The sequence below is a fragment of the Lithobates pipiens genome, unplaced genomic scaffold (assembly GCF_037356315.1).
Source record: "Lithobates pipiens isolate NorthernLeopardFrog02 unplaced genomic scaffold, aLitPip1_a1.2 Scaffold_19, whole genome shotgun sequence".
Classification (NCBI taxonomy): Eukaryota; Metazoa; Chordata; class Amphibia; order Anura; family Ranidae; genus Lithobates; species Lithobates pipiens.
Window position 1 is genome coordinate 189,239,834 of NW_027507764.1, and position 14,673 is coordinate 189,254,506.

Below are 14,673 nucleotides of genomic sequence, written 5' to 3' on the forward strand. Positions count from 1 at the left end.
TAGAAAGTAGCAAACACACAATTGGCTGGGATAGTATGTTCCTCAAAAATGCTGTCAAACTAGATATGTAAATTCTATAGCCACATTGTACCATGATAGAGTCTAGTAAATCCACTGCCTCAGCTATTATGTGTTGAATTAGCTTCCAACTGATATCTATAAATGTTAATGCTGGCCATACACACATAGATTTCTTTTATTCAGCCCATAGGCTCAACAAGAGGAATCAAAAAGATTCCTCCATCCACGATATAACTTCTTGAGCACTCAGGAACCCCCGATTCCCAGGGTGTTCAAATATGCAAATAGCAACGCAGTAACATATTCAAGCATGTGCCATCTTGCCTTCTAGTCTTTCCTATTGAACCATCACTATGATAGGTAGGCGTTACTGGCCAATAGGAAGGCACGAAAGGTGGAAGGGATGGGTCAACTCTCAATACAATTAGGAAGAGTCCAAATCTGCATTAGCGGTTCTGAGCAATCAAGGCTTCCTAGGTGCTCAAGAAGAAAAATATGAAAATATAAGCTGTTGATCAGCAGTTTGTTTATAATCTTATAATACTGGGAAAAAGAAGCACAAGGCGCCACTCTAAGTGCAGTAAAATGTGCAATTTATTAAGCAAATGCATAATACTGCCTGTGCGTTAAATCAGATAACTAAAGCTGATATCTGATTTTTATTTTCTGTGGGAAAAAAAATCACAATTTATGTTTTAGTTTTCTTTATGATTAAACCAGGGCCGTCTGTAATATTGATTGGACCCTGTGCAAAACTTTTATTGCCCCCCCCCCCCCCATGCAGTTTTGCTCTCTGCCTGCTCTGAGACATACAATAAATAACAGCTAGATTCAAAATCAGTTTGCTGAAACAGATCAGGCAGCTATTGCGACTGGTTGCCAGAGGTTACAGTGTATCATTACCACTCACTGACTGGTTGCTAGAGGTTACAGCACACATTACGGCTCACTGATTAGTTGCTAGAGGTTACAGCACATGATTTCTGCTTGTTGATTGGTTGCTAGAGATTACAGTGGATATGACCTCATGGCGGCATGATATACATATCAATGCTGTCGGGCGCCCCTATTTACATATGAATGCCGGTAATTTACATGTAAACACAGGGTCTGCAGGTGAGTCATCTGTACACAACAATAGGGCAGAGCTGGGCAGCATTAGTAGCAGCACTTCACTCTGAGATATTGGGACACAGCACAGGACTAAAACCTCAAGGGACGAGGGAATTTAAACAAGGATAGTTGGCAAGTATGAGGCAGCTGCTTTGGGCCCCACAACGATGACAGGGCCCAGGGCAGCTGCCCCCTTTGCCCTGCCCTAAAAATGGCCCTGGATTAAACCCTAGTTATCTTTATCTTAGTAAATTAAAACAGGTAACTACCACCTGATGTAAAGTTTATACAGCAGAGCCGTATCTGGTGACAAGTATACACCATCTATACTGTCCATAGCAACCTGTCAGATACTTTTATGCAGGGCTTTTTTTCTCCCAAAGACTAGGTGCAGGAACTCAACCATACCCGCCACACACATACCTGCCAAATGGCATACTATACCCTGTTTCCCCGAAAATAATACCTAGCGTGATTGACTGTGATGGCTGCAATATAAGCCCTACCCCCCCCCCTCAAATAAGCCCTAGTTAAATTCCTCGTAGGTCTTATTTTCGGGCAAACAGAGCAGGGCTTATTTGGAGGGTAGGGCTTATATTGCAGCCATCGCAGACGATCACGCTAGGTCTTATTTTCAGGGAAACAGGGTACTATACTACAGTCACTTGAAAGGGAGCTCATGCAGTAGGAGCATCAACAACTGGTCACCAGGACAAAAAAAATGAAGACCACAGAGTGTGCAGCCTACCACGCAGCCTCTCCTGCCCATTACTGCACTGAACCCAGGGCACCTGAGATAAGCTACCACTTGTAAAGACAGCTGGACTTCAGTGTTACCAAGTGATAGTGGTGAGCAGGGAGAAGAAGACCTGAGCCAGGGGTGGTGGAACTGAGTTCCCCCTAGTTCCTGCTGAAAAAAAGCCCTGCTTTTATGTACTACCTTCCATTTGGAAAATTCAGGAATCTGGTTGCTTTGGGCACCACATCCTCTTAAATAGAATAATGAGCTTTTTTTGGCCGTACTTCTCTTGTGGTTTACAGGAGTACACTTAGTTTTGTTCTCCTGTGGCCATTTATGGACAGAAAAAAAAATGTTTTACTATCCAAAGTTAAAACAACAAGGGCAGAGGATTTAATAGATGGAAATTTGAAAAAAATGACTGAAGTTCCTCTTTAATGTGGAATGTATGTTCCTTGATAAAAAACATTATTTTTTTATCAAGTTGTCATGAGTAACGCTCTACCGCTTACCGACCAGCCGCCATCATTATACTGAGGCAGGTTGGCTCGTTCCCGCAAATCGTCGTACCGGTACGGCGGTTGCTTTAAGAGCTATAGCAGGCGCACACGCGGCGGGGGAGCTGATGCGCATGGCCACAATGTCCGCCGAGCACACACAATCGCTCCACAGAGAGCCAGAATGGAGATCTGTCAATGTAAACAAACAGATTCCTGTCCTGACAGGGAAGTACAGAGTAATCATATGCTTCTAGTAATTAGGAACAGCGATCTCTCTCTGTACTCCCAGTCAGTCCCCTCCCCCTACAGTTAGAAACACCTCCCAGGGAACACATTTAACCCCTTAATCACCCCTAGTGTTTACCCCTTCGCTGCCAGTGTCATTTATACAGTAATCAGTGCATTTTTATAGCACTGATCTGTGTTAGGTCCCACATACCTGGCAGAGACCTGCGGCACATCTGTGCACATGCAGGATAGTTCAAGATGTTGGCGCTGAAGAGCAACAGCAAGAGACGTTTGTCAGGGTGAAGTTCTTCTAGGCACCAATTTAACCTGCATAACAAGTGTGCCAGGAAAAAGCCTTTGCTTTGGCAAAGAAAAAAAAAATCAGCTTGGACAAATATAAAAAAAATAATAATAATAATAAAAAAAAAAAAACTTTGTGAAAAAAAAAGCAGCTTTGCTTGCAACGCTCACATCCTCTCTTCCTTTGCTCCCCACAAATTCACACGCTAAATGATTCAGCATTGTCTTCTGGGGTAAAGAAACCCGATCCCAGCCTGCTGCAGAGAATGGCACCATGCCATTTGGGTAAGGGGCAGATGAGCAAAGGAGTTCTGAGACCAGGGTTTGACTTTAATAGTACCTACCGACCTGAGATGGCCTGATACAGCCATTTTTCTCTGGACAGGGTAAGACTTTCTATAAGTAACATCAGACATCAAAAGGTTACCACTTAGGGTAGGGTTGTCACCTGTCCGGGATTCACCCGAACAGTCCGGGTTTCAATTTGTGTGTCTGGGTTTCAGACTGCCTGAAACAATATTCATAATGGACTGTAGCTCTCCAAGTAACCACAACCGCTAAGTACATAGGTGTGCACATAGGCCCCATCTCCATACACGGACAGGAGAGGAGAAAGGGCTTGATCTGCTCCTCCTCCTCCCACCCCTACCCTTCTGTCTGCCAACCTACACTCTAATCCTCAGCATTCTGTGCCTCAGAAAAGGGATGTGTGGGTTGGAAATTTGAACCTCAGGAACCAGCAGATACATTGTGGATAAAAGGTGCCGATACCTGAGCCTCCATCCTCAGGTGAGTGAGCTCATCATCCAATGTCTGTGACTGAAGTCTCCCCCCTTCCTCCCTTCTCTCTCCTGCCTCCGAGCAAGTGAGTACACAAAGGTAAGAGGGACTCAGATGTAAAGGGTGCTCTGTGGACTCTGATGTAAGGGGGGCTTTGGGAACCCTAATTTAAGGGGGAATGCATGAAACTCTGATGTAATTGGGAGGTTTTGAGAGCAGAAACCTTCTTCCATCAGAGTTCTCCTTTACATCAGAGTCCATAGCGTTCCCCCTTACATAATGTTTTGTCGTGCGCCACTAAAGTGTTTGGGATTGACTTGAAGAAAAGGTGGCAACCCTATCTTAGGGTCACCATAAACTTTACAATCTGCCCACACAACCCTGGTTCAATCAGCTTTAGATTTACAAAAGCTATGTAATATGAGGACCTACCTAATCTATCCAATCAATTTGTAGCCAATCGGGCACTATATAGTTGTTGGTAGAGCTAAGGCTCCATTCACATTTGGCATTTTGTAATCTTGGGCAGAATTGCTGCGATCTCAAATCGCAAAACGCATGTTCATTCATTTTCAATGGCACCTAAACATGTTGCGGTTTTGCCGCAATTATCGTGCGGCAATCACGGCAGACCGCATTGTGTGAAGCTCATCATCCAAAAGAAGCTCTGGCTTCTTTTTTGAGTGATGAGCTTCACGCATTGTGGTTTGCCGCGATTGCCACGCGATTTATCATGCGATAATTGCAACAAAACCACATACATCGTGTAGGTGCCATTGAAAATGAATCTGTCCGAGATACTAAAATATCAAATGTGAATGGAGCTTAAAGAAGATTGTGCAATCAGATAGTAACATGTGGTAAGTTTTAGGGGAGGGATAAATCAGATAGGTTGCAGAACCCATTACGATAAGTTGTCACTGGTTGTGATTATCAGTGCCTGGAGCAACCATGTCTTTACTAGCCAAGCTAGCAGTGGTCTCTGTACCCAGGGAGAGGATTAAGCAGCACAAGGAGCCAATCAGTTGTGCGGCAGTTTATGGAGCATGCTGATAGAAGGAGAGAGCAGAGTGACAAAGGGAAAAGCTCATCAGTTTGTTGCTTCACTTTTTACTTTAGGTCAGGGGTGACAAGGAGACCTAAAAGTGTTAGGCAGGCCATACACAATGCAAATTCCTTTCCTGCTACCACGGGGTGGGCAGGGGAAGCCATCCCTGCTGGGGGAAGACAGTGATTATCGCTAGCGGCTATAGCAGCCACTAACAGTAATGCCAAGAGAATCCGGCAGGCTGGTTGTACCCAAGTTGATTGACCGATCAACTTGGTACATTCAGCCTGCCCATTAATGGTTCAAATCTCAGCGATGGATGGACAGAAATGCTAAACAGCTATAACCCCTATATAAATTTAAACTTCAACTTTAACCACTCGCTGCACGCTGATATACGTTGGCACAATGGCAGCGGTAGGTATAATGTCGCAGTCATGATAAAAATCGCAGATTGCCGCCATTAGTAATAAAAAAAAAAATTATAATCAAAATGCCATAAAACTATCTCCTATTTTGTAGACACTATAACTTTTGTGCAAACCAATCAATGTACACTTTTTTACCAAAAATACGTAGAAGAATAAATATCGGCCTAAACTGAGAAAAAAAATATTTTTTTATATTTTTTGGGGATATTTATTATAGCAAAAAAGTAAAAAAATAATGCTTTTTTTTTCAATATTTACGCTTTTTTTGTTTAGAGTGTAAAAAATAGAAACCGCAGAAGTGATCAAATACCACCAAAAGAAAGCTCTATTTGTGGGAAAAACAGGATGTCAAATAATTAAATATTGTTTTGCTTTTAAAAATTGTCGCTCTTTTTTTTTGTTTATAGCGCAAAAAAAAAAAAAAATGCAGAGGTGAAAAAATACCACCAAAAGAAAGCTCTATTTGCGGGAAAAAAAAGGACATCAAAAATGAAATATTGTTTTGCTTTTCAAAACAATTTTGTTTTGGTGTAACGTCGCACGGCCGCGCAATTGTCAGTTAAAGCGACACAGTGCTGAATCGCAAAAAGCTCTCTGGTCAGGAAGGGGGTAAAATCTTCCGGTTAAACGTCCAATTAAAACTATGTTGACAAAATTAGGCTACGGGCAATTTTCTTTTTTTATTAGCACCATATTTTAAATGAAACCAGGTCGAAAAAAAGATGGCTACAGCATGACGCGGCATTTGGCCACAGTGTACCAGCAAACAAAATTATCGATTTGATTACCGCAACATTTACTATACATTCATTGGCTCGCGCTAGTGAGTCAAAACTTCTCTTTTCAGACACGGGAGAGTATACTAAACATGTGATCGCGACACTGACCACCAATGTGTAGTTTGGAATCAAAAAGCGGTATCAATGCACCCGTTAGTAACGATTTACTATCACTATGAATTCACATATTAGACAATATAAAATATTTTCGATTGTGAGTCGCATTTGTTGTTAGTGTTTCACGTGGCCTTGTTGTAAGATGCTTTTGAATTCTTTGTATCAACAAGTAAAACATAAAAATAAAAATAAAAACATATAAGATGATATAAAAGCTTAAAAATAACAAACACACAGAAAATGTAGAAATCGAGATCTAGATAGATAGATAGATAGATCGATCTAATCCCATTAACCCTACCAGCATTCTCTCTGGATCGTGTAGCCTCCTCCCTCCATGTATTACATAGGTTACGTAGATTTGCAGATGTCAGCGGACAGGATAGCCTCTTCTATTCTGGCAGGAATTAAAGAGACGCAAGAGGAAGGTATATGCAGTGAGTAAGGCCTCTCTGTACAAGGCCTGCCTGGAAGGCAGATGAGGCCTGTGATCTCATGGTCACACAAGCACTACTCCTCCCACCGGATTGTCACAAGCTACTCCCAACTATTACCATAAGGCAAGCCCACAGCTCTCAAATGACAATCAGAGCTGTTCCCAGATAATGACATCACCAAGCCCTATTTATAAATGTCTGTTCACATTGCCCAGCACAGCTCCGAACGCTCGAATCCCATTATTACACAAGCTGCATTGTGTTATTACGTTACCGTCATCTCCCATTCATGTATTCGTCTACTTTGAGGAAGACACAAGGACTTCATACCTTTTTTTTTTTTTTCCTCCAGTTGTCTTCTGTATTATTAGTAAGCCTGCATACAGTATTCTGTATTGTAAAGTGTTGTATAACAGGTCTCCCTCATCTTTCATTCACTCTCCTAGTAAACGATTGTCTGTTCCTCGAACAGTTAATCCAGAATGGTGCGCGGTTATATAACCCATCCTGGACTACTTTCCACCGAAGAGAAGCAGTGAGGCAGCACAGAGCGGTGATGATGGGCAAAGTGCGAGAACGCATAGCAACCAGGAATCAAATTAGCTGGAGACCTAAGCTGAAATGTCATTGGATTCTGTGGGTTACCGAGCTACCCTTTCAGCCATTTGTACTGTTTATAGCATGAGCCTGAAAAGAGCATCTTCACTCTCTCAATCAAAATCGAATAGTTTTAATCTTTATGCTGCTAGCATTAGTAAATAGATAGGTAAGTACATAGCTCCCAACTGTCCCTGAATTTCGAGAGACTGTCCTTCATGCAGAACAAAGTGCCTCTTTCCTCCTCATTTGTCCCTCAGTTGTATATAAAATGCACTTTTTATCTTTCAAAAAGTGTTTCCCAGTGCTAGACCTTTCAAGCCAATATAAAGGAATAGTAGCAGTAAAAAAAAGCACGTGTGGGTTTAAACAATCATTTTTTTTATGTATCATTCTCTTTAAGGTGGCGTGGCGGGGGGGGGGGGGGGGGGTGTCAAATGCCTACGAACTTTTGCTAATAGGTGTCCCTCGTTCCCATATCAAAAAGTTGTGAGGTGTGGAAAGCAGTGGTGGCACTAGGGGGTGGCTTTTGGGGCTATAGCCCTGAATCTGGGCCCCAGTCTCTGCAGGGGTCCTCAAGGTGGGGGGGCTCTCTGGGGACCCTGATGGAAGGGGGAGGCTTTCTGGGAACCCTGATGTAAGGAGGAGGCTCTCAGGGGACCCTGATGTAAGGGAGGCTCTCTGGGGACCCTGATGTAAGGAGGAGGCTCTCCGGGGACCTTGATGGAAGGGGGAGGCTTTCTGGTGACCCTGATTTTAAGGGGGAGGCTCTCTGGGGACCCTGATGTAAGGGAGGCTCTTTGGGAAAACTGATGTAAGGAGGAGGCTCTCTGGGGATCCTGATGTAAGGGAGGCTCTCTGGGGACCCTGATGTAAGGAGGAGGCTCTCTGGGGACCCTGATGTAAGGGAGGCTCTTTGGGAAAACTGATGTAAGGAGGAGGCTCTCTGGGGATCCTGATGTAAGTGGGAGGCTCTCTGGGGACCCTGATGTAAGGAGGAGGCTCTCTGGGGACCCTGATGTAAGTGGGGTGCTCTCTGGGGATATATACACACACAAACGTATATTACTGTATATACATGTGTATGCCTGCCCAAGCGTATGACTTTCTTTACTACACTGCTAGTGGCTCTAGCCCTAGATCTTTTGTAGCCCTAGCAATGCCCCTGGTGGAAAGTATATTATATTTACTTGTTTTAAACTTTTCTTTTTTTACATTTCTTCAGTTACTTCCTGGTTTCCAGGTCTAGGCAAATTATGTCATATATTCCAGGAATCTTCAGGAGGGGGTGGAGGAGTTTTCTCAGCTAAGCACACCTTCCTGCCTACATACCCAAGTGCGTCTATCAATTAGTCTGTTTTGAAAGTATACAGCTTAACAGGTTGTACAGGTCAAATGAATATCAAGAAAGATAGTTTATAAAAATTGGCAATAAAAATGTATAACTATCAGATGTCTACTGTTGGTTGTTTGTCATAAGAGATAAAAGTTGAACTGTCGCCACCTTCTGCCTAATTGCCTGGGTGTAAGAATATGTTCCGCTGCTGGCTTCGTGTTCTGTCACATTAGGAAACCTATTGAAACGTATAGCAGCCATGCTGGAGCGCATAGCGCATGCACAATGTGCAATTTTGTTCGCAATGTCACTTCTGTTGCATCTTCTGATGGGTTGCGGTATTCTGATAGAACACTGCTAAATTACATATTTACTATCCTTTCCCCCCGCTTTCCATCCTGAAACATCCCCCGCAGTAGCTGGCCGGAGAGGAGAGAAGCCAGCAGCATTGCAGAGAGGGGGGGGGGACATGGGGGGGAAGCCCAGCCAGTAGGTGGAATCAGCTCCGTACATAATGATTATGGTGTGCCCAGGCACACCTGGCACACCTCCTTTACACACCTGTGGTATATTTACTTTCTTTGTTTATCATAATCACTATTCCTATCCTACCAAGGTTTGTCTTTTGGGACTCTTAGATGAAGAACTGTGGCCCAGTTATACTAGACATGTATACCAAGAAGAGTGGGCCAACATACTGTTCTTGGCCCAGAAAATGATTGCATTTAAGTGGATGCAGGCCCCCTATGTATCTCAGTGGGAAAAACCCAGTCAACCAAATTATCCCCTAGAAGAAGGCTTTCTATGACAATAGAGGTTGTATTCGTAAATACTACAAAATTTGGGATGCCTGGTATAAGGTAGGCAATCGAATCTGCACATTTCTTTCTTGCAACCTGTGGTTGCAGGAAAGAAATTGGTATGATTCCCCCATCAGCACAAGCAGTACTGACAGGGGTTTCCCTCCTGCCGAGCAATTGTCTGCTCCTGGAAGAACACAGTGATTGTTTTTAGTGGGCATAGCAGCTGCTAGTGATAAATGCAAGTGAATCCGGCAGGTTGGATGTACCCAAGTTGATCAATCGATCAACTTGGTAGTTCAGGGGGCGTGGCCGGATGTGATCGTAGTAAGACGTGCTGATACTGAGCTCCGGCTTACATCCAATCAGATTTCCTGATACCGACCGATAGAACGACGATCCGCGGCTCTGTCAGCGTTGGTGGGCTAGCGGAACAGCCCAGGCAGAGTGACATGCCATTTACGGCCAAAAAGCAGCAGAGGAAACATCCTTCCCAGCCGCCCAAAGCTCAGAGACATCTCCGCTCTCAGGGAAGCATGGCGACTAGCCCACCCACTCCTCCACTAGCTCAGCTCACAGCTCTGCTACACAGCGCGCCAAAACTAAAGCTGGCAGCATGGAACAACAAGACGCAGCATGCCCAGAGGCTCTGGTAGATTCGTCCCTCTTGCTGCAGGAAGTGGAGGTGGATACAGCAGCGATCACAGGTCCGATCCTGGAAGCCATAGCTGCCTCAAAAACTGAGCTGGTTGGGTGCATAGACTTGCTAGTGTCTGAATGCAACCTCATCTGCCATGACCTTGATAAAATCAGAGGCAGGCTGACCACCGCGGAAGACCCCATCTCAGAAGTGGAGGATGCCTCTCATGTTCAGGGCTCACAGCTGGCAGAATTGAAAGAGATGGTTAGTGCACTACAACACAGAGCAGATGACGCAGAAGATCGCCAAAGAAGAAATAATGTGCGGGTGGTGGGGTTGCCGGAGGGAACAGAAGGGTCTGCCACTACCACATTCACTTAGCAATTTTTTTAAACCATACTGGCATTAGGCGATCTCCCTCCCACCTATGTTGCTGAACGGGCGCACAGGGTTCCAACTGGAGCCAGACCATCAGGTGCCCCACCCAGCCTTTTCTGGTTAGGTTTCGAAACTCTAGAGACCGCAACATGATATTGGCGGAGGCAAGGAAACATAAGGAGCTGAAATTTGAAAACGCACGCATTATGCTGTTCCCAGATTTTTCAGCAGAAACGCAAAGAAGAGGCCTATCCTTTACAGAAGTGAAGAGAAGGCTCAGAGAAAAGGAATTGAATTACAGTATGCTGTATCTGAGTCGTCTCCGCATACAGTATAAAGGTACTGTAAAATTCTTTGATCACCCACAGGATGTCAGTGAATGGTTGGACCACAACGTCTGACCTCCTATTATAACCTCGAAGTCTGGCTCGACGCTGGTGCCTGGGTTGCCTTTCCTGATGTTCTTCAATTTTTTTTTTTCGGTTTGCCTCATCATTCTATCTGCTTTTATGTTTTTATCTTGAGTTACATAATTTTTTCCGAAGTCGCACCTCTGTTACTTTGTCTACCCCTGGCCTGCAGTAGGTTGGTGGCTGGCCCATGGAATCCTATGGGTGCTACTAGGCTCTGAACACCGGTGTGTCACTCTGCTGAGGAATCGGCCGCTGCAGGTCTGAAAAGGTTTATATTTTTTGCAAGCACAGACCAACACAGCAGGTACCGAGGGGAAGGTAAATAGACTGCTGCATTATCTGTGAATATCTGTTTGCCTTCAGCGGCCTTATATAACTGGTGCTATTGGCCACTAATTCCTGGTTAAGGTCTAATCGGCCGTTCTTTTACACTTTTGGTTCAAGCATGAAGGCTCATGTAGATGGCATGGACTATTTTTCCATCTTAGTATGCCGAACTTTAGATGCAACTGGTTGAACTCTTTTTTGAAGTTTTGCTGCAGGGTACAGGCTGCATACTGGCAGTTTTTTGGTTTGGGCCTGGTTTTTTAATGCCTTATGATGTCTATAGAATTTTTGTTGTATGTACCTACCATGTGCAACCCTTTACAGTTAATTTGGTTAGAAATCTTGTGAATGCCCCTACGGGTAATCTGCAGGTCAAATTGTATACATGGAGAGGATGGATAGTAGGTTAAAAATACTTTCTTGGAATGTGCAAGGGCTTAACAGCAAGTTTAAAAGGGCTGCTATTTTCCAATACCTTAAGCAGGCGAAGTCCCATATCGTTCTCCTCCAGGAGACTCACCTGGAGGGGAGCAACATTTTTTCCCTCCGCAAGCCCTGCATACAGAAGTCGTTTCACTCTACTTACTCCTCATATGCCAGGGGGATCTCCATTGTGATCAGTAAAGCGTGTACAATACATAGGGTGGTCACCGACCCGGGAGGGCGGTATGGGGCTCTAGTATTGGAGGTAGGGTATAGAAAATTGCTATTGCTAAACATATACGTGCCTCCTCCTTTTAAGATACAGATGCTATATGACCTATAGGTACTTCTGGCACCTCACTTGCATCTGCCAATGTTGTTATTGGGGGATTATAATGTCATCTGGAACTCGGCATTGGACTCATCTAATGCGGCTAGGCCGGCCTTGGCGGATCTATGTTCCTGGGTATCTATGGCAAATTTGACTGAAATCTGGAGGTGGAAACACCCGGAGGAGGTGTTGTACTCACGCCTCTCTTCTACACACAAATCCTCAGCCAGAATAGACCTGGCATTTGGGAATTCCCTCATTCTTAAGAACATACATGCGGCCGAATACTTGGCAGGAGGTACCTCGGATCACAATCCGCTCCAGGTCACCCTAGCCTTCCCTTCAGGGTGGGGGAGAGGGGGCTGGAGACTAGCCTCCGGCTGGTTACAGGGGATCAGGTAATAATTCAGGTACAAACTGCAATGGACAATTTCTGGGCAACAAATGTACATTCGGTAGATCCACACATTGTTTGGGATGCATTCAAAGCTGTCTCCAGGGGTGAATGCATCTTTGCTATTAAGGCTGCTAGGAAGGAACATGATGAGGAGGGTGAACTCCTCCTAGCCAAGGAGAGGGAGTGCACGCAGCAACATGCAGATTTCCATTCGGAGGTTAGCTATGTGGCTCTACTTGAAAGTAGGAGGCTGATGGCTCTGCATTTCACCAACCTAGCACGCACTGAGGTAAGACAGAGGGCAGAGACTATCTTTGCTAAGGGGGACAAAAATGGCAAATTACTGGCCAATCTGGCAGCGGAGCACAGGGTCCCTGTCAGTATACCAGCAATCAACAGTAGGAATGGCACGGTTGTCACAGAGCCGCAGGGTATTCTGGAGGAATTTACACATTTTTACAAATCACTGTATTCACCAATTGCTCCATATGATCAATCGGAATTGGAGGGGTTGCTCCAAAGCCTTTCCTTTCCTCAACTGTCTGACACCGACAGGGCTGCACTAGATGACGCTATCTCGGTGTTGGAGATCGAAGCGGACATAAATGTGTTTCCACCCCATAAGGCCCCGGGCCCAGATGGTTTTCCTACAGATTTTTACAAAATGTATATGTCACAGCTAGTCAGTAGACTGAACACTCTGTATTTGCATTGTCGAGAACAGGGAGCCTTGCCGGCCTCAATGATGGAAGCCTATATGGTGCTTCTCCTGAAGCGGGGCAAGGACTCCATGGAGTGTTCTTCATATCGCCCTATAGCACTGCTTAATACGGACCTGAAGATACTTGCTAAGGTGCTGGCATCATGGTTGGCCAGGGTCATTTCTACTCTGGTTGACATTGACCAAACGGGATTTATGGCGGGTATGTCAACCGATACAAATCTTAGAAGGCTATTCACACATATACAGTTGGGGGACGCAGACTTTCCGGAAAAAATCATTGTCTCTATTGACATAGAGAAAGCTTTTGACTCTGTCGATTGGCAATACATGCATAAGGTGTTGGAGGAGTGGATTGCGCTGCTATACAGTGCCCCAAAGGACGGCGATCAGGTTGGGTAACATGGTCTTGGAATACTTTGAGATAGGGAGGGGAACTAGACAAGGGTGTCCTCTCTCCCCCTTTCTCTTTTAGTTAATGATGGAGCCTATTGCTAGAGCCTTCAAGCAGTCTCCTGAAGTGGGAGCGATCCAGGTGGGGAGTGTGGCTGAATGTATAGCTCTATATGCTGACGACTTGCTCCTGTTCCTGAAACACCCAGGGCCATCGCTTAGAGCAACATTAACAGTCCTAGACAAATTTGCCATGTTTTCTGGGCTTAGGGCGAGCTGGAGCAAGTCGTCAATTCTGCCGCTGGGGTCGAGGGCAGGGAGCCAGAAAGACAACACCCTGCCACTCCAATGGGTTTTCTCAATTACATATCTTGGGGTCAAAGTAACTGCAAATATCCAGGACTATATGTCACTTAATCTTCTCCCATTAATAACTAGACTCAAGCAAATGACGATGACCTGGAAGAACCTCCCCCTCTCTTTAATGGGACGTGTCAGCCTTATAAAAATAAAATTTCTTTTGGTAATCCTATATATCCTGCGCCATTCCCTGTTATGGGTCCCAAATTCGTTCTTTAAACCCCTGGATAGCATCATAGGGTCATTTATATGGTCGTTGCCATGCATAAGGATAAAAACACTACAAGAACCCTGGGGACAAGGGGGACTAGCGTTGCCTAACTGGCAGAAATATTATCTGGTAGGCCAGATGGTGTTTGCCAGGAAATGGCTGACGGCGGAGGATGGTGAGTCCGCTACAGTTGTTGAAGCGGCTATATTGGGGTCGTATGAAATCTTGAGATTGGCTCTGTACAGAGGTCCGAAATCCTGACTACCCTTGACAAACTCCATGAAAGCTACAATTAAGGCCTGGGAAACTACCACCACTCTGATGTCGCCTAGTTATATGGGGATCACACCCTCAGCCCCAATATGGATTAACCCGAAGCACCCGCATTTTTTCACATTTCCTGATCCCATGATATGGACATGTAGGGGTATTAAGGTCTTAAAAGACATTATTAGAGAGGGGGAACTCTGTACCTTTGATCAGTTGAAAGCCAGACACGACCTACCCAACACCTATTTTTTTCGCTATTTGCAGTTGTGCCATGCTTTTCAAACGCAGTTCACTGGCCTACGAATAGAGTGTTTGCCATCTGCTTTGGAGTCTCTTCTTACTTCGGAGGTTAAACCTCTTCCAACCGTCTATAAATCTCTTTTTTTTAAAAACCCCCTTGGAATATCCAAGTATAGAGAAAGATGGGAAGGTGAGATCACGGACATACAAGGAGAAGATTGGGATGATATGTGGGACCATCCATTCAAACACCTGGTTTTGGCAAGAGATCGCCTGACACATTTCAAATTTCTGCACCGTGTGTATTTCACCCCTGCTAGGTTGGCACGTATATACCCTTCTG

The 14,673-nt window shown here is 44.8% G+C and overlaps 1 protein-coding gene across 2 annotated transcripts in view; it reads right to left on the reverse strand.

The window, feature by feature from the left end:
• CUL1 (cullin 1) overlaps positions 1-6,575 on the reverse strand; it is a 123,963-nt gene extending 117,388 nt beyond the window's left edge. For both annotated transcript variants that reach the window (XM_077491600.1, XM_077491598.1), the window contains exon 1: positions 6,358-6,575. The gene's annotated coding sequence lies outside the window, so the exon portion shown is untranslated. The remainder of the gene's footprint in view (positions 1-6,357) is intronic.
• Between the last annotated feature and the right edge of the window lie 8,098 nt (positions 6,576-14,673).